The sequence below is a fragment of the Hyperolius riggenbachi genome, chromosome 2 (genome assembly GCF_040937935.1).
Source record: "Hyperolius riggenbachi isolate aHypRig1 chromosome 2, aHypRig1.pri, whole genome shotgun sequence".
Lineage (NCBI taxonomy): Eukaryota > Metazoa > Chordata > Amphibia > Anura > Hyperoliidae > Hyperolius > Hyperolius riggenbachi.
The window spans coordinates 473,841,570-473,867,549 of NC_090647.1; the positions used below are offsets into that span (position 1 = coordinate 473,841,570).

The window sequence follows — 25,980 nt, forward strand, 5'->3', positions numbered from 1 at the left end:
GTTCCTCTGGCCTCACATCCCATTTCCTCCACGGACAGACCATGGGAAAGGCAGTCATTATCCGTTTCCTCGACCAACTTTAGTCTAGAGTGTGTTCAGGCCTACAAGTTGTACCTATGTGTACCATATTAACCCTTTTGGGACCATACAGCTCTGGCCCCTTAAGGACCAGAGCCGTCCCTTCCCTATTCTGCCCTGTGAGCAAATCAAATTGGCTCCAGGCTTAAATGTGGAAGCTCTGCTGTCATCACTGAGACAGCAGAGCGAGCAGATGCAGTGGTCAAACAGTGGTGTGAAGGGCGAGAATGAGTGCGTACGTGGTGGCGGCAAATAGTTGGAATCTATGTCCTGTCAGAGCCATGCAACCACCGGCAGGACATAGATTCCAACTACGTTAGCCCAGAATAGGTTAAGCAAACATTTGGCTGATATGGCATAGGTTATTTCAAATCTGTGTAATGTACAAACATATAACTATAATTCCCATAGTGGCTAATAAGGGTCCTCGCATTTGACTGTAAGGTAATAGCATTATTTAATGGACACTAGAAATCCAAAGGCTACCAAGATCCACAGAAACCAGGTAGGCAGAGGGCAAAGAACCTTGTGCAAGATCAACAGATGTTTGCATTTTTCAGTACTGGAATTCCACAACAGACATGGGAAGATAGAAGTGTCAAAGTCTCCTGTCAGCCAATGGATCAGTCCAGGTGTTGAAAATCAGTGTGCAGCTAAATACTTCTGTAGCGAGGTGGTAGTTTCTGGACAGCGTCCTGGCAACAGTACTCTGGATAGATGCAATACTAGCTTACAGTCAGTTTACAGCATTCCTAGCTGGCTGTAGTTTAAAATAGAAAAATATTTGTAATAAATTAACAAAATAAATAACAAAACAAAATTTACACACACAAAAAAAAACAAAAAACTTTGAGTAGCAATCACCTAAAGTTACAGAGGATTTATAAGCAAAATGGACATACTCCAAACTTAAACAAATGGTTGTCATTCTTCTCCTGGCATGCAACTTGTGAAACTGGCTGAGCTGTAGATTGCACTCATATGTTTGCCACTACCGTTATCTGTCATCATCTGAATGTCCTGCTCAGCCTGTGGAAATGAAGTTGGGTGTGTCCCCAAAATTATCCACATTATATCTGCACTTCCAAACGCTAAAAACAGGTAAAGGTCAGTGCTGACAGTTCAGTGCTTCAGTACACCTTCTTCATTATTATTTTATTATTATTATTTATTGTATTTATAAAGCGCTAACATATTACGCAGCGCTGCACAATAGATAAATGGGTTAACATACAGGTAGAACATACGGAAACTCACAACAAAACAAGATCATGCAAATGATTTGATAACAATACAGTGTCATAGGTCAAGATAGAGACTGTTCGAGTCTACAAGAAGGGTGGTTGTGAGTAAGATTGCATAATCAAGCTGGATACATTAGGGAGGAGGGCCCTGCCAGAGGCTTACAACCAAAGGGTGGGGTGGAGACAATAGGTGTGTCTTTTGAGAGGGTGTCTAACAGAACATATTATGATGCTGGTGTAGGGGGGTATGCGAGTGTGAAGAGATGAGTCTTGAGAGCTTGTTTGAAGGTATTAAAGGTGGGGGCGAGTCTGACGGCTGGTGGAAGAGAGTTCCAGAGAGTAGGGGCAGCTCTGGTGAAGTCCTGCAATCGTGCGTGTGACTGAGTTATGCGTGGTGCGACTAGGCGCAGGTCATTGGAGGAACGGAGGGGGCGGGCTGGTATGTGCCTGTGGACCAGATCAGAGATGTAGGTCGGGCAGGTCTTATGCACTGATTTGTAGGCCAAGCACAGGATTTTGAAATTGATCCTAAAGCTGATGGGGAGCCAGTGTAATGCTTTACAGAGCGGAGTTGTAGAGGCGCTGCGGTGAGAAGAATGTATCAGTCTGGCTGCCGCATTCATTACCAATTTAAGTGGGTCAGTACGGTTAGAGGGAAGGCCAGATAAAAGAGAATTGCAGTAGTCTAGGCGGGAGATGACAAGGGCATGGATGAGGAGTTTAGTGGTGTCAGGGGACAGGTAGGAGCGGATCTTGGAGATGTTGCGGAGGTGGAAGTTGCAGGATCTGGCAATACCTTGGATGTGGGCTGCTAAGGAAAGTTCAGAGTCCAGAGTAACGCCTAGACAGCGGGCTTGGGAGGTAGGGTGGATAGTAGTATTTTCAATAGTGACATGCAGATCTGGGAGGGGTGCAGCTGTGCGGGGTGGGAATATTAGAAGCTCAGTCTTGTCCAAATTAAGCTTCAGGTACCTGGCAGCCATCCAGGAGGAAATGGATGTGAGGCAGGCAGAGACTTTGTCCATATACAATCTATTAATCTCAGCGCAGACCTTTTAGTGCCACCACCACACCAAAGTAATTGTAGACACTCTTACCAAATGGCGTGAATCTTAATTACAGGGTCCAGTCACGCATGAATGGATCAGCAGTGGGTTCTTCTCCTGCTTGATCTCCCTTCTATGATAGGTAGTCACAACCACTCCAAGGGCTTGATTCACTAAGAAAAATAGCACACCTTATCAGAGTTAAAATGCCTTATCAGAGCTAACATGCCTTATCAGAGTTAGCACATCTTATCAGAGTTAGCATGCCTTATCAGAGTAGCATAGCGAGCGCTACGAACTTATGCCTACTAATCGGCAATGACGAGAGATCCTCTCGTCCTGCCCTGAGCCCCTGCAGGTCCAATCACTTTAAAGAAAATATTTTATGAAAAAAACTCCCCTGGGGGGTACTCACCTCGGGTGGGGGAAGCCTCCGGATCCTATTGAGGCTTCCCCCGTACTCCTCGGTCCCACGGCAGCGTAGAAAATCCTCCCGGAGCGGCGGTGATGTAAATATTTACCTTTTGGCTCCAGCGCAGGCGCAGGATCCGCTCTTCCCATGGAGATAGGTGAAAATAGCCGATCTCCGTCGGGCCGCTCTACTTTGCAGGCGCAATTCTCCTGCACCTGCGCAGTAGAGCGGACCCAATGGAGATCGACTATTTTCGCCTATCTCTGTCAGAAGAGCCGCAACAGCGTCCCCGCTGGAGCCCGAAAAGGTAAATATTGCACAGGCTGTCGGATTTGTCGCCTGTCTGCAGCGAGACCGCCGTGGCACACAGGAGGACGGGGGAAGCCTCGATAGGGTCCAGAGGCTTCCCCCTACTGAGGTGAGTACCCCCCAGGAGAACTTTTTTCAGTACAGGTTTTCTTTAAAGAACATTATCCCCGCACTCTGATTGGCCCAATAGGATGCCTGTCACTTGACAGGAAACTTGACAGGCAGCCTATTGGGCCAATTGGGTGAGGAGAACGAAGCGGCTTCCGGTGATTGTTATAGTGGTAGTGGTGGGTGTAAGCAGGGCAACAATGCAAATGCACATGGCCAAGACTACCCGACACTCCAGAACTTTCAGCAATGCATTGGCAGAGATGGACCCAACCAGACACTTATGACAAGTTTACCATATAGCGTGTGTACACATCTTTTGGTAGACAAAGAGGAATAAGGAAAACAGGAATGCTGCAGAAAAGTCAAGTGTGCGCCTTTTTTTTCTATTTGCTTAGAACATTATAGTGTGACCAGAAAAAGGTATTCAACGTCTACAAACAAACATCTTCTGTAAATGGGAGAATTCAGCTGGTAAAAGCAGAGTGCTGCAATGGATATCAGCACAGCACACTCCTGCAATCAGTGCTCTCAGAGCCTGACTTACAAAACTGTACAAGGGCGAGAGGTGGAGCTGGTAACTCAGTGTCTGTCTCTAATTATAAAATGAATGCAAGCAATTCCAAAGTGATTATCATCAATTAGTCAGCAAACAATCTCGCTGTGGTTAAACAAAACTCCAGTGTGAATAGTTTTCATTTTTCAGTTTATATTCTGCTGCAGCACAATCCTCAGCACAAAGCAGTGACAAAAGTGCCATCATGCAGATGATAAAAGTATTGTAAGGATGACTTTTAAAATGTATACGTTAGGAGATTTTTCCACCTCAAAATTATGCGGTGTGTGTATTTGAGATTGAAGAACAACTATCTCAAAAAACTGTAAAATTTAAAATACATACATATACATGCACATTTTTCCCAGAAGTGAAATGCACTATAAATTACTTTTTATTACTGTTGAGTAGGTATGATCATAATCTGCTAATTACGATTATGCGAAATTACGCGTAAATCTTTGCAATTACGCTTATACGTAATTAAATTTTTTTTGATTCAAATGACTTTGTATAAGCATTTGTAATTACACATGAATTTACGCATACTTTACGCATAATTTCGTGCCGACTTTGGCGGTGAATAGCATACATGCTATTGCTACCAAAATTGCGACATACAGTATATTAAGGAGAATAGTGGGTGCAAGTTAAAAAAAGAATTGTTCAAAAAGGCCTCGTGGTTTTTGAGAAAATTGATTTTAAAAATACAAAGAAAAATGTTTTTTAAACTGTCATTTTTGTGAGTTTTTCTTTGTATATTTAAAACTACAAGGTCTTTTTGAACAATACTTTTTTAACCACTTAAGGACCAGCCTATTTAACTATGATCTGTGCTGCGTGGGCTCTCCAGCCCACAGCACAGATCAGATTTCGGTCATTTTGGCCTAGCGGGGGGGGGGGGGGCTCCTTAAAGCCCCCCTCCACAGCGATTTCCTCCCTCCCTCTCTCTCTTGTTGTGGGCGGCACAGGACGGCGATCAGTCCTGCGCCGCCTAGGATAGGCTTCAGCTTATCAGAGGCCGGGGATCACCGATCTGCTTTACGGCGCTGCTGCGCAGCAGCGCCGTATGATGTAAACAGTGGGGATTTCTTCCCCGTGTGTTTACATTTCGCCTGCAAGACGCGATCGGAGGCTCGCAGGCTGTTCACGGAGACACCCTCCGTGAACTGACATGGAAAGGCTGCTCGTAAGAGCGACCGTTTCCATGGTAATACCACTTCCACCTGCCAACGCCTATCGGCGTTAGGCGGTCGTTAAGTGGTTAACTTCTACTCACTATTCTCCTTAAAGGGAAGGTCCAAGCAAAATTAAAAAATGAGTTTCACTTACCTGGGGCTTCTACCAGCCCCATGCAGCCATCCTGGGCCCTCGTAGTCACTCACTGCTGCTCCAGTCCCCCACTGGCAGCTTGCCGACTTCGGAGGTCGGCCGGCCGCATTGCGTACGTTTTTACGCATTCGCGCTAGTGCAGGAACATTAACACATACACTTTTACGCATTAGTGGTGCAATGCGTAAAAATTTACGCATTGAACCAGCAACACATAAAAATGTATGTGTTAATGTTCCTGCACTAGTGGGAATGCGTAAAAACTTACGCAATGCGGCCGGCCGACATTCAAGGTCGGCAAGCTACCAGCGGGGGACTGGAGCAGCAGTGAGTGACTACGAGGGCACAGGATGGCTGCATGGGGCTGGTAGAAGTCCCAGGTAAATGAAACTTATTTTTTTATTTTGCTTGGACCTTCCCTTTAACATATGTAGCAATTTTGGTACCAATAGCATGTATGGGGGCTTTGCTACTCACCACCTCGGCACACAATTACACGTAAATTATGTGTAAATTAATGCGTAATTACGAATGCTTACCATTAACTATGAAATTAATTATGCTTTTTCCCAAAATTTTGCATTACGATTACGATGCAGAATTGCGAATTACGATACGTAATTATGCATAAGCGTAATTTCTGCTAATCACTACTTTTGAGGGCTACTTCACAGTGCTCAGTTAATAATTCTGCATGTCAACTCACTACCCATAGAAATCTATGGGCCTGTTCACAGTACTGCTCTGTAACTGATCATGTTATTCTAACTCGCTGCATGCAGGTTTGTATTAGAATCTATGTCCAGCGGGCAGACACTGGCCGCCACTGGCGGCCTCGCAGGTGTGTGTGTGAATTAAAAGTATGCTCATATTTTAGGGACCGCGCGGGCAGAGTTGGTGGGCCCCTGCACCTTTGTGTGGTCCACTCCCCCTGGGACCAAGGTGGTTGCCCATTGTTTGAGGGTTGAGGTGTGCTCTCGCTGAGACGTGGGATCTCACGGTGTCCTTAGAAGGACACAGTGGAAAAACTGCACAAAAATTTGTGTCAAGTATTGAAGACAGTTGGAATGTATTGGACGTACGGTGTGGTTTCTGAATGTTTCAATGGGGTGACTGTGAAAGTGAATGGGAGACGGTGCGTGGTATTGGGTCAGTCCCTGGTGTGCCTCTCTCCTCTCCTCTTGGGCCACCCTCTCCACATCACCTGAAGATGCTATGGATTACAGATGGTAATATAGGAATATGAGTCAATTTAACTTTGTCTCCGTGATAGCCTGTGGTCTAAATGTCCCTGAAAAGTAAATAAATCTCATGTACACATAGCATTTATACAAAAGAAGCACTTTAAGGGTGATAACCCTAAACTTACAAACAAAAAAATCGCTTCTGCATTCTGCATTTTCTTCTGCTTCGTCTTGTAGCTCACAGGACTCCAAGACGAAGGGGGTAGCGATTATAATTTCTAAACGAGTCAAGTTGGAAGACATTGAGGTACACACTGACGAATACTTTTTAATTCTCAAAAACTGACACTTGGTAAGAGTTAAGAGGGAGCGGGAAAGGGGGGTAACAGAGAGTCTAGCTAAAATTATGAGACTGGAAAGGGTACATAAAAATTCATTATTGGGGTGAGTGTTGGGAGAACTAACAGTGGAAAAGGGAAAATTAAAATCTTTATTATTTATAAGGGCACATTATGCTGCTCAGAGATGTAAAAGGCTGTTTTTGTTTTACGAATTTGGGAATAAAACAGGAAAATTGTTAGCCAGATCACTGAGGGCTCAGCAGACTGCCAATTATATCCCCTTTATTTGTGATACACATGCCGAAAAGCATTTCAGAAGCGAGTCACAGGCCAGAGTCTTTAGATCTTTTTTACGAAAGGTTGTACAATTTAAGAACTAGTAGACAAGATCAAGGCCGAGAAGCCAGTTGAGAAGAGATAATGCGGTACATTGAGCAATCAGGGATGGGAAAGATCCCACAATCAGAAAAAGACAAAATGGAAGCTCCAATTATGGCGGAAGAACTGAGGAGAGTCCTGTCTAACATTCCTAGTGGTAAGCGTCAGGCCCTAATGGATTTACAATTGAGTACTATAAAAAATGTATCCAAGTGCTGGAGCCCCACTGGAAGGAGACCTTGAATGCTCTGGTGGGTAATGGTGATGGTCAGGTATCATTTGGCGGGGACTCTCTTGAATCCCATATATCCCCTATGAAGAGATGGGCTAGTCCAAAACCTGTCGGTTCTGTCAGATTTCTACTACCTACTGTAAGTGACAACAGCATAGGAGAAAAACAATTTATAGCACATTTTACTCTGGGTGAAATGTACTTTTTATTTATGTGTTTTCATATATTTTACATTTTACAATATTTCACGATACTGGTCCTTTAACTCAGCACTATGTGAGTGCTTGATTATTCAGTGATTTATTTTGCTCTCAATAGCATATACTGTAAAAGCCACATGAATAGAGTAGAATACTAGATGTAAGGGACAACCTTGAAGCAGGTATAGGAAGTGATTTGATCACAGCTTTCAGAATGGGAAAAAAGCCACCTGAAACAACAATGTGACCAATATGTGAACTTTAAGATCAGGTACTTCTCAGGCGCAGTTTTTATGCTCAAATCAGTGGTACCGTATATTCCGGCGTATAAGACGACTGGGCATATAAGACGACCCCCCAACTTTTCCAGTTAAACTATATAGAGTTTGGGATATACTCGCCGTATAAAACTACCCCTCTTCCAAAGCACACCAAATTAAAATAAAAATAAAAAAATCATGTACTGGTGCTGTGTATGAACAGATACTGGTGCTGCATTTGTATGTGTTACCCAGTATATAACAGTATATAGTCCATTGACTTATGGCATTGGTCAACTCTCCTTAAAGAGAATCTGTATTGTTAAAATCACACAAAAGTAAACATACAGTGCGTTAGGGGACATCTCCTATTACCCTCTGTCACAATTTCGCCGCTCCCCGCCGCATTAAAAGTGGTTAAAAACAGTTTTAAAAAGTTTGTTTATAAACAAACAAAATGGCCACCAAAACAGGAAGTAGGTTAATGTACAGTATGTCCACACATAGAAAATACATCCATACACAAGCTGGCTGTATACAGCCTTCCTTTTGAATCTCAAGAGATCATTTGTGTGTTTCTTTCCCCTGCATCTCTCATGCACTGAAGTTTCAGGCTGCTCTTTTCTTCCTGCAAACAGCTTTGCCCTTGTCTGTAACTCCTCACTATGTGAAAGCCCAGCCAGCTCAGAGGACGATTTATCCAGCTTGTAAAAGATAAGAGAGAAGCTGCTCTAATCTAAATAACACACAGGCAGTGTGCATATAGGGGCCTGGAAGGGGGAGTTCATAGCAGAACCACAACACTGAAGAACTTGGCAGCCTTCCAGACACAGGCTGACAAGTCTGACAAGAGAGAGATAAGTTGATTTATTACAGAGACTGTGATAGTACAAAGTGCTGCAGTAAGCCAGAACACATTAGAATAGCTTTTAGAACTTGTAGGATGATAAAAAACAGGATGCAATTTTTGTTACGGAGTCTCTTTAAGTAGACTGGTCAGCTCTCCTTGTCTACCTGTTCAGAGCGGTATGGAAGAATAGATTGCGCTCCCCAGCAGGGAGATCTGAGAGGAGGTAACAGGATAGGGCGTATCACCCGGCATCAATGACACCCGGCGTATAAGACGACCCCCAACTTTTCAGAAGATTTTCAAGGGTTAAAAAGTAGTCTTATACGCAGGAATATACAGTAAGTATAATGTGAGTTACATGTTTATCCAGAATGTTTATTCCTAAAATATCATTTTAAAATAATAAATTATAATTTGCACAGAATCCAATTAAAGGGGAACTGTAATGAAAATAAAGTAATTAATAAAATTACATTTTTTTCTGCAATATTCATTTATAAATTATTTAGGCAGTGGTTGCCCATGGTAAAATCTTCCCTAACCCCAATTGACATCCTAAAATTATCATGGCTGGCGACATCTTCAGTCCTGCCATTGCCATTCAGTTGCATGCTGGGGGATCTTTTTATCTATAATATATTCCTCCTCTTCCCTTTATTTCTCTGCCTAGCTGCCTAGCTGAAACATGATGCTCTGCTCACTTGTGCTTACAAGCAAGGCTGAGGTGACTCAACGATTGGAGGAGAAAAGAAAAAAAAAGTTAAGGGAAGAAATGACATCAGTATTTAGCCTCAAACTGTGGGCGAAAGACATTGTTCCCACCAGGAACAGAATTCTCTTCATTTACTATACACATTTTTTTTCCATTACTTTTTTTAAATTTCATGTTAATGTTATTAAATACAATTTTTGTATATTTATAAACCGTTTTTTATATGCTATGGTGTATGTAATGTTCCTTTAAGGAGCGGGCTGTATTGGGTATATGGTGGAGTTGTTTCTCCTCCCACCTACATATAGCTCCCACCTTGAACAGGTTCACCTTAACTATGACTAAGGGCAGATTGTAGGCCCAGCACGCGTCAGTTGATCCTGTGGTCTTATTACACTTGTCATGCGGAGTCTTCAATAACAGCGTTTTCTTCAACCTTTGCTTGGTTTTGCGGATCTTTTACATTTACTATATAAAATTTACTGAAATCAAAACGTGGACAGTACAATACATGTGTTATGTAAGTAGATCAATTATTTATCTACTTATATATGTGTTTTTTTGCCTGACATATAATCCTCCTGCTTTAATAAATATGTTGGCAATATAGATTCTTATTAACACTTGTCAGATATCATTGAATTATTTTGAGTCTCTTTTACATTATGGAATGGTTTCTACTATTTCTGGTGTATGGTTTTTACTATTCCTTACACTGGTAAATGTCCCATTTTTATTTTACTTATTTATTTTTTTCTTTATTTTTTACTTTTCTCTATTTTTCTGCTTATTCATTTTCACATCCTATTTGTTATTATGCATAATTTTAATTTGCCTTTGAGCTTTGCTTAACCATTAGCTCCTTGCCAGTTTTACCACCTCGTTTTGTAAAAATAAAATATTTTAACATAAAGGCTATATATTTTTGCTCTTGAACCTTTTGAACCCCTAAAAAACAAGCTTCTCACAAAAATGAAATAGCTTTATTCTTTCACGACCCTCTTTTATTTCTGCCTTGGTGCCTTTCTGCTTCACTCATCCAGATAATAAGACATTAATTATTAATGACGACTAAGCAATGTCACAAAAATGGTAAAAGTGCTGGAAATGACAGATCTGATGTGCAGAGGTGCCCCAACCCTGCCATTTTGGATGAGACACATGCTGTGCCTAATTATTATCTAAGCAGAGAAATCTGCCTGTCACCGTCCATCTTGAATCATTTTGAATTTTTATTCATTGATGGCAGGGCACAGATTTATGGCAGAAATCAAACAGTAAATGCTTGCAACAAAATAGAGATAGCAAAAAAAGAAAAACAAATTCTAAAAACCAAAATGACATTAAAAAAAACAGGAATTATTTTAAATAACAAAAATTCAAAAATAAATATTACAAGTAAAGATGGCTACATTCACAAACCAAAAAAAATATTACACTTGATGATACATTAAGAAAGTTAAGTGACCTGTAATTAACTGAAATATATACATTTTTTTTTACTTTTATTTGTGTCTTGATTTTAAAGGCCACTAAAAAATGATTTAAATTAAAACTATCCGGTAGGGGGGCTTGTTCTTTCTTCTATATAAAGCTAAGAAATGTCTCTTGAGTAGAGCCTGCCTATCTCTAGAGGTGTTAGTTAAAGGGAAACTTAAGTCATGCAAAAAAAATGAGTTTTACTCACCTGGGGCTTCCACCAGCTTTCCGGTGCCCACACAGTCTCCATCAGATACTCCTGTCCCCCGCCGGCAGCCACTTCCGTTTTCGGCGGCAGGCGCCGACCTTACTCTCTATGCATGTTTGCATTGTGGCCGCCAGCTATGGACTTGGGCAGCATTGGAGATGGAAAGGAAGAGGAAACTTCTGCCCTGGAGATGAGTGGAGAGATGAGTGACACTGATGGGTGCTGCGATTTGAAGGCAAGCTGGCTAGCTATACTGAAAGGGGGGTGGGAAAATGAGGGATTAAGGGAGTCATCTGGCTATCTATACTGGAGGGAAAGGGGGAGGGGTCATCTGGCTTTATATACTGGGGGGTCATCAGGCTACCTATACTGGAGGGAAGGGGGGGAGGGGTCATCTGGCTACCTATACTGGAGGGAAGGGTCATCTCACTACCTATACTGAAGGGGACAACTGGTAATAGTGGCTTTGGGTGGTAAAGAGTACAAATCTGGCCCTGGTAATGTAACATGCTTTATGTTTGTGCTAGGACATGTTGAGTGAAAACTTGTAACTGGAAGGCAGAAAAGCTTTCAGAAAGTCAAATATTGTTGCCAAAATGTTAATGCAATTTTCAGAGATCCTTCCTGCTGAAGCAAAGCACCTAAGCTAATTAATCATAGCGCTGTGCTGGAGAACTGCGGACATTACAATATCATCAGGGAATGTCTGCTAAATTACACTGTAAAATACTCATTCCACATTTTACATACACTCCCAGTATTAGCTACAAGTTCTACCATCATTTTAATGCATTGTAAGAACTAAAATGTATTTCTACTTCTGTACAAGTGTGACTTAAAGGGGCACTATGGCAAAAAATCTCTTCATGGGGGGGTTTCTTAGAGATTTATTAATTTTCAAAAGCACTTAGTGAATGGCAGTTGCTCTCTCAAACTGCCAAAAAACTGTGTAGCGAGAAGGGAAGCTGTCCAGCATCATTGTTTAAATCCTTTTTAGGAAATACAGTGGCTTGCAAAAGTATTCTGCCCCCTTGAAGTTTTCCACATTTTGTCACATTACTGCCACAAACATGAATCAATTTTATTGGGATTCCATGTGAAAGACTAATACAAAGTGGTGTACACGTGAGAAGAGGAACGAAAATCATACATGATTCCAAACATTTTTTACAAATAGATAACTGCAAAGTGGGGTGTACGTAATTATTCAGCCCCCTTTGGTCTGAGTGCAGTCAGTTGCCCATAGACATTGCCGGATGAGTGCTAATGACTAAATAGAGTGCACCTGTGTGTAATCTACAAATACAGCTGCTCTGTGAAGGCCTCAGAGGTTGTCTAAGAGAATATTGGGAGCAATAACACCATGAAGTCCAAAGAACACACCAGACAGGTCAGGGATAAAGTTATTGAGAAATTTACAGCAGGCTTAGGCTACAAAAAGATTTACAAAGCCTTGAACATCCCACAGAGCACAGTTCAAGCGATCATTCAGAAATGGAAGGCGTATGGCACAACTGTAAACCTACCAAGACAAGGTCGTCCACCTAAACTCACAGGCCGAACAAGAAGAGTGCTGATCAGAAATGCAGTCAAGAGGCCCATGGTGACTCTGGACGAGCTGCAGAGATCTACAGCTCATGTGGTGGAATCTGTCCATAGGACAACTATTAGTTGTGCACTGCACAAAGTTGGCCTTGATGTAAGAGTGGCAACTGGCAAGAAGAAAGACATTGTTAACAGAAAAGCATAAGAAGTCCTGTTTGCAGTTTGCCACAGGCCATGTGGGGGACACAGCAAACATGTGGAAGAAGGTGCTCTGGTCAGATGAGACCAAAATGGAACTTTTTGGCCAAAATACAAAACGCTATGTGTGGAGGAAAACTAACACTGCACATCACTCTGAACACACCATCCCCACTGTCAAATATGGTGGTGGCAGCATCATGCTCTGGGGGTGCTTCTCTTCAGCAGGGACAGGAAAGCTGGTCAGAGTTGATAGGAAGATGGATGGAGCCAAATACAGGGCAATCTTGGAAGAAAACCTCTTGGAGTCTGCAAAAGACTTGAGACTGGGGCAGAGGTCCACCTTCCAGCAGGACAACGACAATAAACATAAAGCCAGGGCAACAATGGAATGGTTTAAAACAAAACATAACCATGTGTTAGAATGGCCCAGTCAAAGTCCAGATCTAAATCCAATCGAGAATCTGTGGCAAGATCTGAAAACTGCTGGTCACAAACACGGTCTATCTAATCTGACTGAGCTGGAGCTGTTTTGCAAAGAAGAACAGGCAAGGATTTCAGTCTCTAGATGTGCAAAGCTGGTAGAGACATACCCTAAAAGACTGGCAGCTGTAATTGCAGCAAAAGGTGGTTCTACAAAGTATTGACTCAGGGGGGCTGAATAATTATGCACACCCAACGTTGAAGTTATTTATTTGTAAAAAATGTTTGGAATCATGTATGATTTTCGTTCCACTTCTTACATGTACACCACTTTGTATTGGTCTTTCACATGGAATTCCAATAAAATTGATTCATGTTTGTGGCAGTAATATGACAAAATGTGGAAAACTTCAATGGGGCCGAATATTTTTGCAAGCCACTGTATCTTTATAAATAATAAAAGCCTTGCTGAGAATCCCCTATGAAGAGATGGACTAGTCCAAAAAGTGTCGCTTCTGTCACATTTCTACTACCTACTGTAAGTGACAGCAACATAGGAGAAAAGTAGTTTATGGCTCATTTTACTCTGAAAAAAAAAACATACTTCTTTTACAATTTTTCGCCATAGTGCCCCTTTAAGGCATAATAATGATGTACAGGACACTTGCTTTGATGTTATTAAAAAAACAGGTAAGCAGTTAAGATTTTTTTTTTATAGATAACATGTTTGAAATTACACCTCCTTGCAGCTGATTGGTGGATGGAACACACCAAGTCCTTATTCCTCTGCTTGTGTGAGGAGGGCCCATTCACACTCGGGAGCTTTTCTTTTGCGTGTCGCACCTTGCTGATTGTTGGCATTCAGCAAAACGCTGCTGCACAAGTAATCCTATGGGATTACGCTTACTGCAGCAATTGCAACACGTTTGCAATTATCACCGATCACAAACCAGAATCAGAATCATTTATTTCGCCGGGGATTATACCCGGAATTGGTTTTGGCTCATACAGGATGGGGGGGATAATGTCCAAAAGCCAAGATCTGAGACTGCCATACTATGGCGCCACCAGTCGTACCTGCCAATCATCTGTCATCCCTAAGGGAGGGAGGGGGGAGCAGAGGGAGGTGAAGGTTCATATGCATAGTACATGCGCTGCAGGCAGAATTTTCACGGCAATTGCATTGCAATTCTCATTCACTAGACACAATCGCTGAAAAATAACCAGAAAAAGTAATGCAAAATCGCAATCGCTAGGTGATTGTGATCACGATTTTCGTTTCCGAGTTTGAATGGGGCCCTATTGGCTGAGAAGTAGAATGTTAAAATTCTTCATCCCCAAAAATCCTCCTCTATGTCCTATGCTGTGCTCTGGTCCAGCATCCCCAGTGTCTCTGCCGGTCTCCTGGGTGTCCTATTCACACCATAAAAACATAAGTCGCGCTGATGCCTCTCACAATAGATGTTGTATATCCTTTTACTATCCTCAGGATGTCACCCTTGCCTCTTGTATAGATGCTATTACTCCACAGTTAAACAGCATTTATGGAGACAAAAAGAGAAAGGGGCTCCTTCAGTGATGAATAAAAAGGTAAATTGTGCTTTGATGTAGATAGCAAAAGATAAAAGTACAGTAAAGCACACTAACTTTTGTGGGTCTTAAACCATTTAGGACCTACCGGAAACTAGCACTTTCCACATCAGTGGTACTAAGATCAATGTCATCCAAATCGCCAGACAATAATGCCAGATCTCAATGCGATCGGTTTTGGCTTCTGCCGTCATTAGGGGTGTCCTCTGTCCTTCAGGATAGCACTGCTGTCACACTCTGGATCCTTCTCCAATGTGTCAAGTGTTACAGGTCATTGACTTGTAACCCAGACGGGGGTGTGGCAACACAGGACTGGAGCCAGACAAGGGCCAGACAGACAGACAGATCTCTGTGCTGTTTTATCAGCACAGCTCCCTGTGCTTTCCTGCCCTGTCAGCTGTCAGTCCTGACCTCTGCCTGAGATCCTGCCCTGCATACCCTCAGTCCTGACCTCTGCCTGTGACCTAACCCTGCCAATCCTCAATCCTGACCTCTACCTGAGATCCTGCCCTGCCAATCCTCAGTTCTGACCTCTGCCTGTGACCTAACCGTGCCAATCCTCAATCCTGACCTCTGCCTGAGATCCTGCCCTGCATACCCTCAGTCCTGACCTCTGCCTGTGACCTAACCCTGCCAATCCTCAATCCTGACCTCTACCTGAGATCCTGCCCTGCCAATCCTCAGTTCTGACCTCTGCCTGTGACCTAACCGTGCCAATCCTCAATCCTAACCTCTGCCTGAGATCCTGCCCTGCCAATCCTCAGTTCTGACCTCTGCCTGTGACCTAACCCTGCCAATCCTCAATCCTGACCTCTGCCTGAGATCCTGCCCTGCATACCCTCAGTCCTGAGCTCTGCCTGTGACCTAACCCTGCCAATCCTCAATCCTGACCTCTACCTGAGTTCCTGCATTGCATAACCTCAGTCCTGACCTCTGCCTGTGACCTAACCCTGCCCATCCTCAATCCTGACCTCTTCCTGAGGTCCTGCCCTGCCAATCCTCAGTCCTGACCTCTGCCTGTGACCTTGAACTTGCCTACCAGCCACCAGTCCTGACCTCAGCCAGTGACCCCAGCCTTGCTATACTAGCCACCAGCCCCAATCTTGAAAGCCCTAACATAGTTACATAGTTACATAGTTATTTTGGTTGAAAAAAGACATGCGTCCATCGAGTTTAACCAATATAAAGTACAACACCAGCCTGCTCCCTCACATATCCCTGTTGATCCAGAGGAAGGCGAAAAAACCCTTACAAGGCATGGTCAAATTAGCCCATAAAGGGAAAAAATCCTTCCCGACTCCAGATGGCAATCAGATAAAATCCCTGGATCAACATCATTAGGCATTACCTAGCAATTGTAGCCATGGATGTCTTTCAACACAAGGAAAGCATCTAAGCCCCCTTTAAATGCAGGTATAGAGTTTGCCATAACGACTTCCTGTGGCAATGCATTCCACATCTTAATCACTCTTACTGTAAAGAACCCTTTCCTAAATAAATGGCTAAAACGTTTTTCCTCCATGCGCAGATCATGTCCTCTAGTCCTTTGAGAAGGCCTAGGGACAAAAAGCTAATCCGCCAAGCTATTATATTGCCCTCTAATGTATTTATACATGTTAATTAAATCCCCTCTAAGGCGTCTTTTCTCTAGACTAAATAAACCCAGTTTATCTAACCTTTCTTGATAAGTGAGACCTTCCATCCCACGTATCATGCCTGCTCATTTCCACAATAAATGTTTTATGCATGTCCAATCAACAAAATGCCTAGAAACAGGGATGTAACTACAAATTGTGCCCCCCCCCCCCCAGTTATGGTAATCCTTGATGGGCCCCCCTACCTTCCCCGGTAGTAATGCTACTACAATTAGGAAAAAAGAGACAACATGTTACATGGATTCTGAATCATATATCTAGAGCTCTGATTTTTGAGCAGATGTATTTCTTGATTTACAGTGTGGCTCAGGAACCTGATATAACCTGATAACAGCCATTAAATAAATGAAAAAAGCAGAATAAAGTCTCAGTACTAGTTTTATCCAGGCATTTTCTTTCCAAGAAAATGCCATTTACTTTCAATGAGATGTCAGGATTTATTACCCTGGGCTGATCCTGTGCAGGCCCAGCCAGTCACTGCTTCCTCTTTCTCACTGAGTGACATCAAATGTGTCTCAGCAGCACAAAGAGTGTAAGCAGCAGACAAGTAAACTACTGAATTCAACTCTGCTGAAGTCTTTATAATGTAGATTAATCGTGTTAGTGTAAACTGCGTTTTTCTAAACTATTGCAGGAATCTGAAAGAGAGATAAGATATTGACAGGGACAAATCTCCAATAGCAGAGAATTTATGAATATTCTTATAAGTTTTCTATTTTCCATTAAAAACTTTTAGTGCACTCACATTAGGGATAGAATACAAATTTTAGTTTTAATTTAAAAGAAGGGTGTTTTTATATCATGTTTACCAGCTGGAGCCATTAGGAAGAGTTCCGGGGCAAAAAGTGCTGTCAAACTCTTCCTTGGCTTACAACTTGTGGTGATATTACATCACCTCAGAAGGGGGACTGTTATACTAGCTACACTGGGCTTTAAACAGAACAACACAACTACAGGAGGTAACACAAGTGTTTTTTTTACACATATTGCTAGAGTACCCAGGCCTTTGACTTCTGGTTACATTTAGCTTCAGTTCATGTCCCAAGTATACAGGAGAAAGGGAAACTGGACTTCCATTGAGCACACGAAGACTAAGTTCTATGTACACTAGTAACATGTTACCACCACATTGACCCCTACACTGATGGTAGGCATTGGGCTCTACCAAGGTCTAAGTGACCACAGGACAGGGCTGGCAGAGTTCATGCAAAGTCAAGGTACGAGTTAGGCCAAAACCAAAAGGACTAAATACTAATAGCAGCTGACAAGGGTATATTACATTCAAAGCTGCAGATGATACAGCAATATCCTGCAGTCTATATAGACTCAGACCTAATTCGGAGGCAGCCTCATTAATGGGCGTTCACACCACAACCCTTGGAGTGCACATACGGCGTGTCCACAGAGAAAAGAAGATCATAAGAGAGGATAGCCAGTGCCGCGTGCACATGGCATGAAAGAGGCGCTTTCCTGGGCTGCTGAGGGACACATAAATTATGACACCAAAGTAGCTGACCAGCAATCAGTCTCATGTTTAACTGATACTTACCGTACTTGAAATCAAACTGTGTACATGAGCCCTAAGGACAGTACTCTAAACACTCTCTTCTCTAAATGGTAATGTACCTGACTTCTTTATATCAAAGGACAACTTCAGCAGGGTAGCTAAATACATAGATGCTTACATTTCATTATGTTATCTATCAGAGTAAAGGGATGACTATACTTTTGGTACTCGCTCCCCTGAAGGTAGCTGTACTAGCTGTTCTCAGGTTCACAACATCATAATATGCAAAACGACTTATAAAAAACGACTACCAATTTGTCTTGTTTAATGCTGATTACATTTCAGCAGGGATCTGACTGATCAAGCCTATAGTGTTGTATTGCTTGATGCTATGTGGCCAACTATACCCAGTGGCTCTTCCCCACTCACAAAGCAGAGATTTCCCATCATGCCTGATCACTGTTTGATTCCCCAACTGTCCAGTCAAGCATGTTGAGGGCAGGGCCGGTTCTAGATTTTCTTCTGCATATATATATATATATATATATATATATATATATATATATATATATATACCCCATATAAACCCCATCACCGGTGAGAGATCACTATGACCAGCCAAAGGGGAAACTTTGGCAGGGCCAATCAGGCAGACAGGCAGAGAGGTGCTGGCACAGACAGACCGGTCAATTACAGCTGCCTGCTGCTCCTTTTGCTAAGTGGTGCCAATGGTCTCAAGGGTGGGACCACGTCAATGTCATTGGGCCCAAAAACATACAGATAAGTTTATTTGGGTTCCCCTACATTGTCCTTAGACTATAATACATATACTACACGATACACACAGACATATGACTATGGTAGGGATTAGATTGTGAGCCCCTCTGAAAGACAGTTAGTGACAAAACTATATACTCTGTACAACGGTTCGGAAGATGTCGTCGCTATATAAATACCTAAAAATAATATTTGGTCCAATCACTGCACTCGGTCAGTAACAGTGACCTATCAGATGTCACTGCTACTGATTGATGATGGGGTGTTACCGTAGCATGCCACACCATACACCAACACCTCATTTGCTCATGATGTCATAGGAAAGGACGGCAGTTGCCACCGGTTGAATGAAGAAGTGATTCGGGGATGCGTGGATGAGGGGGGTAGTGTGTGTGCCAGGAAGGCGGGCGGGAGTGCAGAGAGGAGGCAGGCACCAGGTGGCCCAAACTGTTTGTCCAAACACCGCCCCCTAGATTTTTCCGCCTGAATTACACGATTCAGGTGGTTTCATGGTAGGTCTGCCCCTGGTTGAAGGCAACAGATCCTGGTAGATTCGGCCAGAAGAGATCAAATTACCCAGACAAATTGCCTCAGGATCCCAATGTAACCTATCCTTCTGCAAGCCTGCCTATGTACAGCCTCATACTACCCACCACCAAATCCGATCAACCTTCATCTGACACATAATGACTCAGGATAAAGGCAGATCTCACTTAATTACACCAGCTGAGTGAAGACAAAATAGGATTCAAAGAAAATACTGGCCAAAAGGCCCCCCTAACATGAGCTGCTGTTTGATGCAAAGCTGTTTCCAATAACGGCATACAGCATCAATCATACAGGTAACGTAGTGGAAGCAGCAACATCTGGCACTGTGAAGTCTGGCTGGCACAGTGGTGCAGTAAGGCAGTACTGGGGCATGTTGGCTGGGAGCACATTTACTTAAGCCGTGCACTGACTCAAATGACTTGTTTTGGATTTCCAGCTACAGATTGCCAAACATCATTCTGCTGGGAGACGCAGAACAGAGCTAATCGCTATCCAGCTTCCAGCCCCCACCTGTTCTGTTCAGATGTTCCACATCTCTTCCTGCAGGGCCATAGATGCTTTCAGCATGATAAGTCAGTGCCATGCACATTAGTCATTTTTCATTGTTGCGCTGCTGATAAAAAGCTGCAGATAATGTGCACTGTAAGGACACGAGATTCACAGTTTGCCTTTTATTTCAATAAGTTACAAGTCTACACAAAGCAATTTGCAATAATTAAAGTGTATCTCCTCCAATGAGAAAGTTTTCAACAAAGAATGAAGTATATACAGAGAATTGCTGTCCATAAAATAAGTCTAATCTATTTAAATCTGAATGATTTATCAAAGTGTACCAGAGCTGAGATAAATTTAAAGTTTTATACATACCTGGGGCTTCCTCCAGCCCCATACGCACAGATCGCTCCCACGCCGCCGTCCTCCTCAGTCTTCTCCCTCTTTGGTATCGGGTCCCATAACTTCAGCCAGTCTGCGCAAAAGAAGTGTGCCCTCTACGTATCTCTCCAGCCGCCGGAGAGATACGTAGAGGGCGCACTTCTTTTGTGCAGACTGGCCGTGACTGGCTGAAGTTACGGTATTTGCTGTGTTGACTTCCTGGTTTAACATTAATCATGCCCAGCAAATCAAAGCCTTACAAATCTATCAGCTGATCAAACTGACCACATACTTCTCCGGTAGTTCTCCTAGAAAGGGTCCTCCCTATAGGCCAATTGCAAACACAAGAAAAATGGGATTGGCTGAAATTTAAAGCGCATAGGTGGAAAAGCAACCATGAATACCATGTAAAATGAATATATGGGCGGTGTAAAAGGGCCCAAACGGTTGCCCAAGGGATCGACTACCAATCCATACAGGCAACACATAGGTACTTTTAGGGCTCATTTCCACTGGGTGCAAATTTGCATTGCCGAAATTCGCATTAGTAATGTAAGAAATGCCATTTCAATGGAATAGTTCTTTGTAGCCCGTTCCAATGTGAAGAACAATTGGCCAGCTTGCTGCAGATTTTCGTATCACAAATCGTTTCCCATCTAAAGGTTTCAATTATGCTAGACACTTGCGAAAATTTGCATAAAATTTGCATATAATAACGTGAGAAAACACAAACAAAATGTAATGTCCTAGTGGAAATGGGCCTTAAAGAGAACCTGTACTGAGTAAAAATATTTAAAATAAACACATGAGGTAACTTCAAATGAACATTACATAGTTACTTTGCCATCAGTTCCTCTCAGAAGCTCACCATTTTCTTCTGACAATAATCCCTCCCAGTTCTGACAATATTTTGTCAGATCTGAAATATATCAGTTGCTGTCAGTAAAATATCAGTTGCTGTCAGTTATAGCTGAGAGGAAAACTGATGTACCAGGTAATGCCCATGTTTCCCTATGGCTCAAGTGAGTGATGTTACAGTTTAACTGTGTGCTGACCAGAAAGTTGTTATGGGTAATTGTAAAACAAAAGAAAAAACAGGGCACCGAGAGCCCAATAGTGCAATATAGTTTTAACAGAGAAAATCTGTCTAGATAGTTTGTGCAGAATTATACTCACAAAAAAGGGTCACCAGCAGGCAACCACTTGAAAAGCAGGTGGGGAGAATTGGTACCCGACCCCACTCGGGTATAAGAGTCGCTCTCTGTAGATAGGAAAAAAAGGGGGCGTACCCCTCCACCAAGGGTGGATAAGTAATATGTATCAAACGCAGATAGAACAGAGGCGCCAAAAAGAGTAAAAACACTATTACTTAAAAACAGTAAAAAGAGGGAAGGTAAGGTGGACTTACCTCCCTCTAGCAGTGGACAACAAGACTCTGAGGTAGAGTAGAATGCATTTATTAAACAGTGTAACTCCTAAGGATGCATTCTACTCTACCTCAGAGTCTTGTTGTCCACTGCTAGAGGGAGGTAAGTCCACCTTACCTTCCCTCTTTTTACTGTTTTTAAGTAATAGTGTTTTTACTCTTTTTGGCGCCTCTGTTCTATCTGCGTTTGATACTTGTTATGGGTAATGGCCATCAAAATGGAGGACAGAAAATTCCCTTGATCACAGTGAACAAACAGGACGCGGGACAGGAGAAAGACACTGAGGAGTAGACTACACAGGAGGTAAGTATGACTTGTGTATGCTTATTTTGACTTTTAATTTTCAGTTCGTGTTTTCTTTAAGTCTAGTGACAGAGTTAAATACATTGAGAGGAGTGGCGGCTATAGCCACCCCCTGCACCTTAATCAGTGGACTAACTAAGGCATCTGTGACATCAACTAGGGATCCCCTAAGGCCGATTTAGGGGAGGGAGCTACCCCAGGTTCATTTTATCCAGGGGCCCCAATGTAAGTAGGTCCAAGGAAGAATTGTTATGGTGATGCAAGATTATGCATATGTATGCAGCTTTAAAAAGACCAATCAAACCTCACCGAGGTGGTATTTGATTGGTCCATTTTCAAGGTACATTCAAAAGTTGTATAATCCTGCATCAACTCTGGAATCTTTGCATCTCATTAACCATCCCTAGTACTCACTGGGCACCCCTTTTAACTGTCCATGTACTACTGCAGTAAAGGATGACAAACAATTAGCTCTCCCAGAAGGCAGGAAATTGGGGCTAGCAAAAAACTGCACAGTGGATATCACTAGTGGCATAGTGGGTAAACTGCAACAAATGGGTGCCAAGTTTAGTGGGCAAATACATTTCATGGATTTTAATTACAGTAGCATGCATTATTTTAAAACTATAATGGCTGAAAACTGAAAAATAATGATTTTTCCCCCACATTTTTTCCTATTTTCCCATTAAAACACATTTTGAATAAAATAATTCTTGGCATAATGTCCCACCTAAAGAAAGCCTAATTGGTGGCGAAAAAAAACAAGATATAGTTCATTTCATCGCGATAAGTAATAATAAAGTTATAGACGAATGAATGGAAGGAGCGCTGAAAGGTGAAAATTGCTCTGGTGCTACAGGGGTAAAACCCCTCAGTTGTGAAGTGGTTAATACCAAATCTAATTAAAACATTATATATATATTTATTTATTTTTTATTAGATTTGGTATTAAAAATAGTTTTTAAAAAAATATATCTGATGCAATATATATATATATATATATATTGCATTATACATTTCCCCTAAACACTGTACTGCGAGTGACTGTTATTCATATATTTTCATTAGTTCTGATGGGAGATGTGGGCAATACATCACATTGTACATTTTAATCAATCTGGGACAGAGTCATCCGGTTACCTAGATTTAATTGGTGATGGAAGTCAGTAGTGTAATAGCCGCTGGTCAAGCTGTGACTGGCAGACGCTGCAACAGAAGCTCAGCACCGGGGGTTTTATCAACAGAATGTTAAGCAGCTTTGTGGGACCAGCAGCCGGCCAGTCTGTGAGAGGTCTGATGAGGTGTTTCCTCTTTGTGTAGGAAATAAAGCCAGCATTTCTTCTACTTGGTGACTTGTGAGGCTACATGGAGTATGGCTAGAGAAGGTGTAAATGAACTTATAATACACAGTAGATGCTGAATCTCACCTTTGGAGAGGGCATCCAATGCGCACACGTGTTCAGTGTCCATGCCTGTGAAAATATAACAAACAGACAGTCGAAAATGGTTAATATTGATATGAGTCTAAGTTCGGTTTAGAGGGCAAAAACTAGGGGAAAAAATATATACATATATACACTAAACTTGGTGTGTCCATGTTCCAGGAGCGTCTTGTACATGTTCTCCCCCAAATGGTGTCCTCTTATGTCTCCCCATGTGTTCTCCTGTGTCCCCCATGTGTACTCCTGTGTCCCCCATGTGTTCTCCTGTCTCCCCCATGTGTACTCCTGTGTCCCCCATGTGTACTCCTGTGTCCCCATGTCTTCCCATGTGTCCTCTTGTATCCCCCATGTGACCTCCATGTCTTCTCCTGCATCACCATGTGTCCCCCATGTGTTCTCCTGTGTCCCCTTCTGTCCCATCATATGTCTGCTCCCCTTCCCCCCCTCCATGCCTCCGCTCCCTCCCTGTGTCTCCTGGCCCCCTCTGCTGAGTAGCGGTAGCTGGCTTACCTAATACATGGCGCATGCGGGGATAGCAGACATCTGTCATCTCTGTGCGGCTTGCTCTAGTGATGGGCTTGTATTAAGCATCATCATGACCATGGACTGGGTAAGCCAGCTACCGCTACTCAGTGGAGGGGGCCAGGAGACACAGGGAGGAAGTGGAGGCACGGAGGGGGGGGGGGACGACACACCGGCAGGGAATCCCAGACGTGGCGGCGGTTCGTATCGGCAGGCGATGGTAAGTCGGGGCTGCCCTGCCTTTACCACATAAGACGCAGAGACTTCTTCTCCTAATTTTTTTGGGGAGAAAAAGTGCGTCTTATACGCCGGAAAATACGGTATATATAAATATATATTTTTTTAAATTTTCGATCACATGATATGACAAGTGATCGGAAACCAAGGGGATAGTGTCAGTGTTGCAGTGCCACCCAGTGGTGGAAGACCACTTGGTGGTGCTGCAAGCTGACACTATCCCCTGGGTTACAATCTCAGAAGAGGATGTCGGGAGCAGTGACATAGCAATGGGGATGCAGAGGCAGCGACTGCACCAGGGCCCCTAGACTAGAGGGGCCCACTTTATTATCTCTTTTTTGGTGTTTTGATTAGTTGTAACCATTCACAGACTGTTCCACTCCTCTGCTTACACCTCTCAGACATTTTAGGCATCCATGGCAGTAGAGCCGAGCTGAGGGAGAGGCATGAGAGGCTCCAGCCTTGGGGCGCAGTATAGAAAGGGGCGCACAACTCACTCAGCTATTATTTTCCTATGGTGTTTGAAGCAGAGAGAAAGAAGAAAAGGGGAACATGGCAGTGACTGCAAGCCAGATACTGTAACTAGAGATTAAAGGGATACTGTAGGGGGTCGGGGGAAAATGAGTTGAACTTACCTGGGGCTTCTAATGGTCCCCCGCAGACATCCTGTGCCTGCGCAGCCACTCACCAATGCTCTGGCCCCGCCTCCAGGTCACTTCTGGAATTTCAGACTTTAAAGTGTCCTCACTCCCACTGAAGTCACCAGGAGCGTACTGCGCAGGCCCAGACCATACTGAGCCTGCACAATACACTCCTGGTGACATCAGTGGGAGCGAGGACACGGAAATGCAGGCACAGTGGTTTTCAGACTTTAAAGTCTGAAATTCCAGAAGAGGCGGGGCCGGAGCATCGGTGAGTGGCTGGGCACAGGATGTCTGCGGGGAAGCCCCAGGTAAGTTCAACTCATTTTCCCCCGACCCCCTACAGTATTCCTTTAAGGTGTGTGATGGCTGGGGTGGGAGGGATGGAGGGGAGCACTTTAGTGTCTCAGCCTTGGGTGCTGGAGGACTTTATCCCAGCTCTGCTTGGCAGGCATTGGGTTGCCATCTCAATTGTAGTGTATAAAGCGCTTGAGGGGGCCTAATGTAAAGCTCGCACTGGGGCCCAGAGCTCCTAAGCTACGCCACTGGTCGGGAGGGTAGCGCTACGGGTAGATGAAGAGGAGAAGCCCATTCAGCATCCGGACAGGTAAATATGACAGCTCCCTGCACCGCTCTGCATGGCCTGCCAGGCTGGGGGTGGCACACTTCCCCAGCAGCATAAAAAATGTGGCCATGCAGCACACATATAGTCTTACTATATGTGGCTGCTAAAGGGTTAAAGGATACCAGAGGTGAAATTAAATACTGTACTTTTACTTACCTGGGGCTTCTTCCAGTCCCCATAGGCTTGTATGTCTCTCACTGTCCTTGCTCAGCTGTTCGGCCAGCTACATCTGCCTAATCGCACGGTACTGCGCATGCGCTGGCCTGACACCATGAACAGTGCATCAAGTCTTGTAGGCTTCATCAAGGACACGCACCGCTGGGCCAGTGCATGCGCTGTACTGTGTGACTTCGCTGATGTAGCTGGGCAATCCAGCTCTTCAGACAGGTCCTACGCAGAAGCTCACGCCCACTGCGTAGATTGATGATGGACACCATCAAAGAGCATCTGTCCTACCTGATGTTAAAACTGGAGAGCAGCAAAACAGCAACTGCTCAAGCTGCCCAACTGACTCCCCTAGCGTGCAATTACCACCTGCAGTTAGAGGGAGTTCCCTGGTGGAGGCGCAGGTTCCTGCTTTTCCAACGGCAAAACATTGAAGAACCACTAGTTGGGCTTGATGGAATTTGGGGCATTTATTCCAAGCTCATAAGCTTGAATATGTTAAAAACCATCCTGGAAAATTGCCACCAACTTTTTCAAACAGATGACCCAACCAGCATTAAGAAGGTTGATAA

At 43.4% G+C, this 25,980-nt stretch overlaps 1 long non-coding RNA gene across 2 annotated transcripts in view; it reads right to left on the reverse strand.

The window, feature by feature from the left end:
* Positions 1-510: 510 nt before the first annotated feature.
* The window catches only part of LOC137544881 (uncharacterized), a 41,456-nt gene continuing 15,986 nt past the window's right edge, over positions 511-25,980 (reverse strand). For both annotated transcript variants that reach the window (XR_011025931.1, XR_011025932.1), the window contains exons 2-4: positions 23,204-23,248; positions 2,420-2,541; positions 511-838 (exon numbers count right to left, since the gene is read on the reverse strand). This is a non-coding gene — a long non-coding RNA (uncharacterized lncRNA). The remainder of the gene's footprint in view (positions 839-2,419; positions 2,542-23,203; positions 23,249-25,980) is intronic.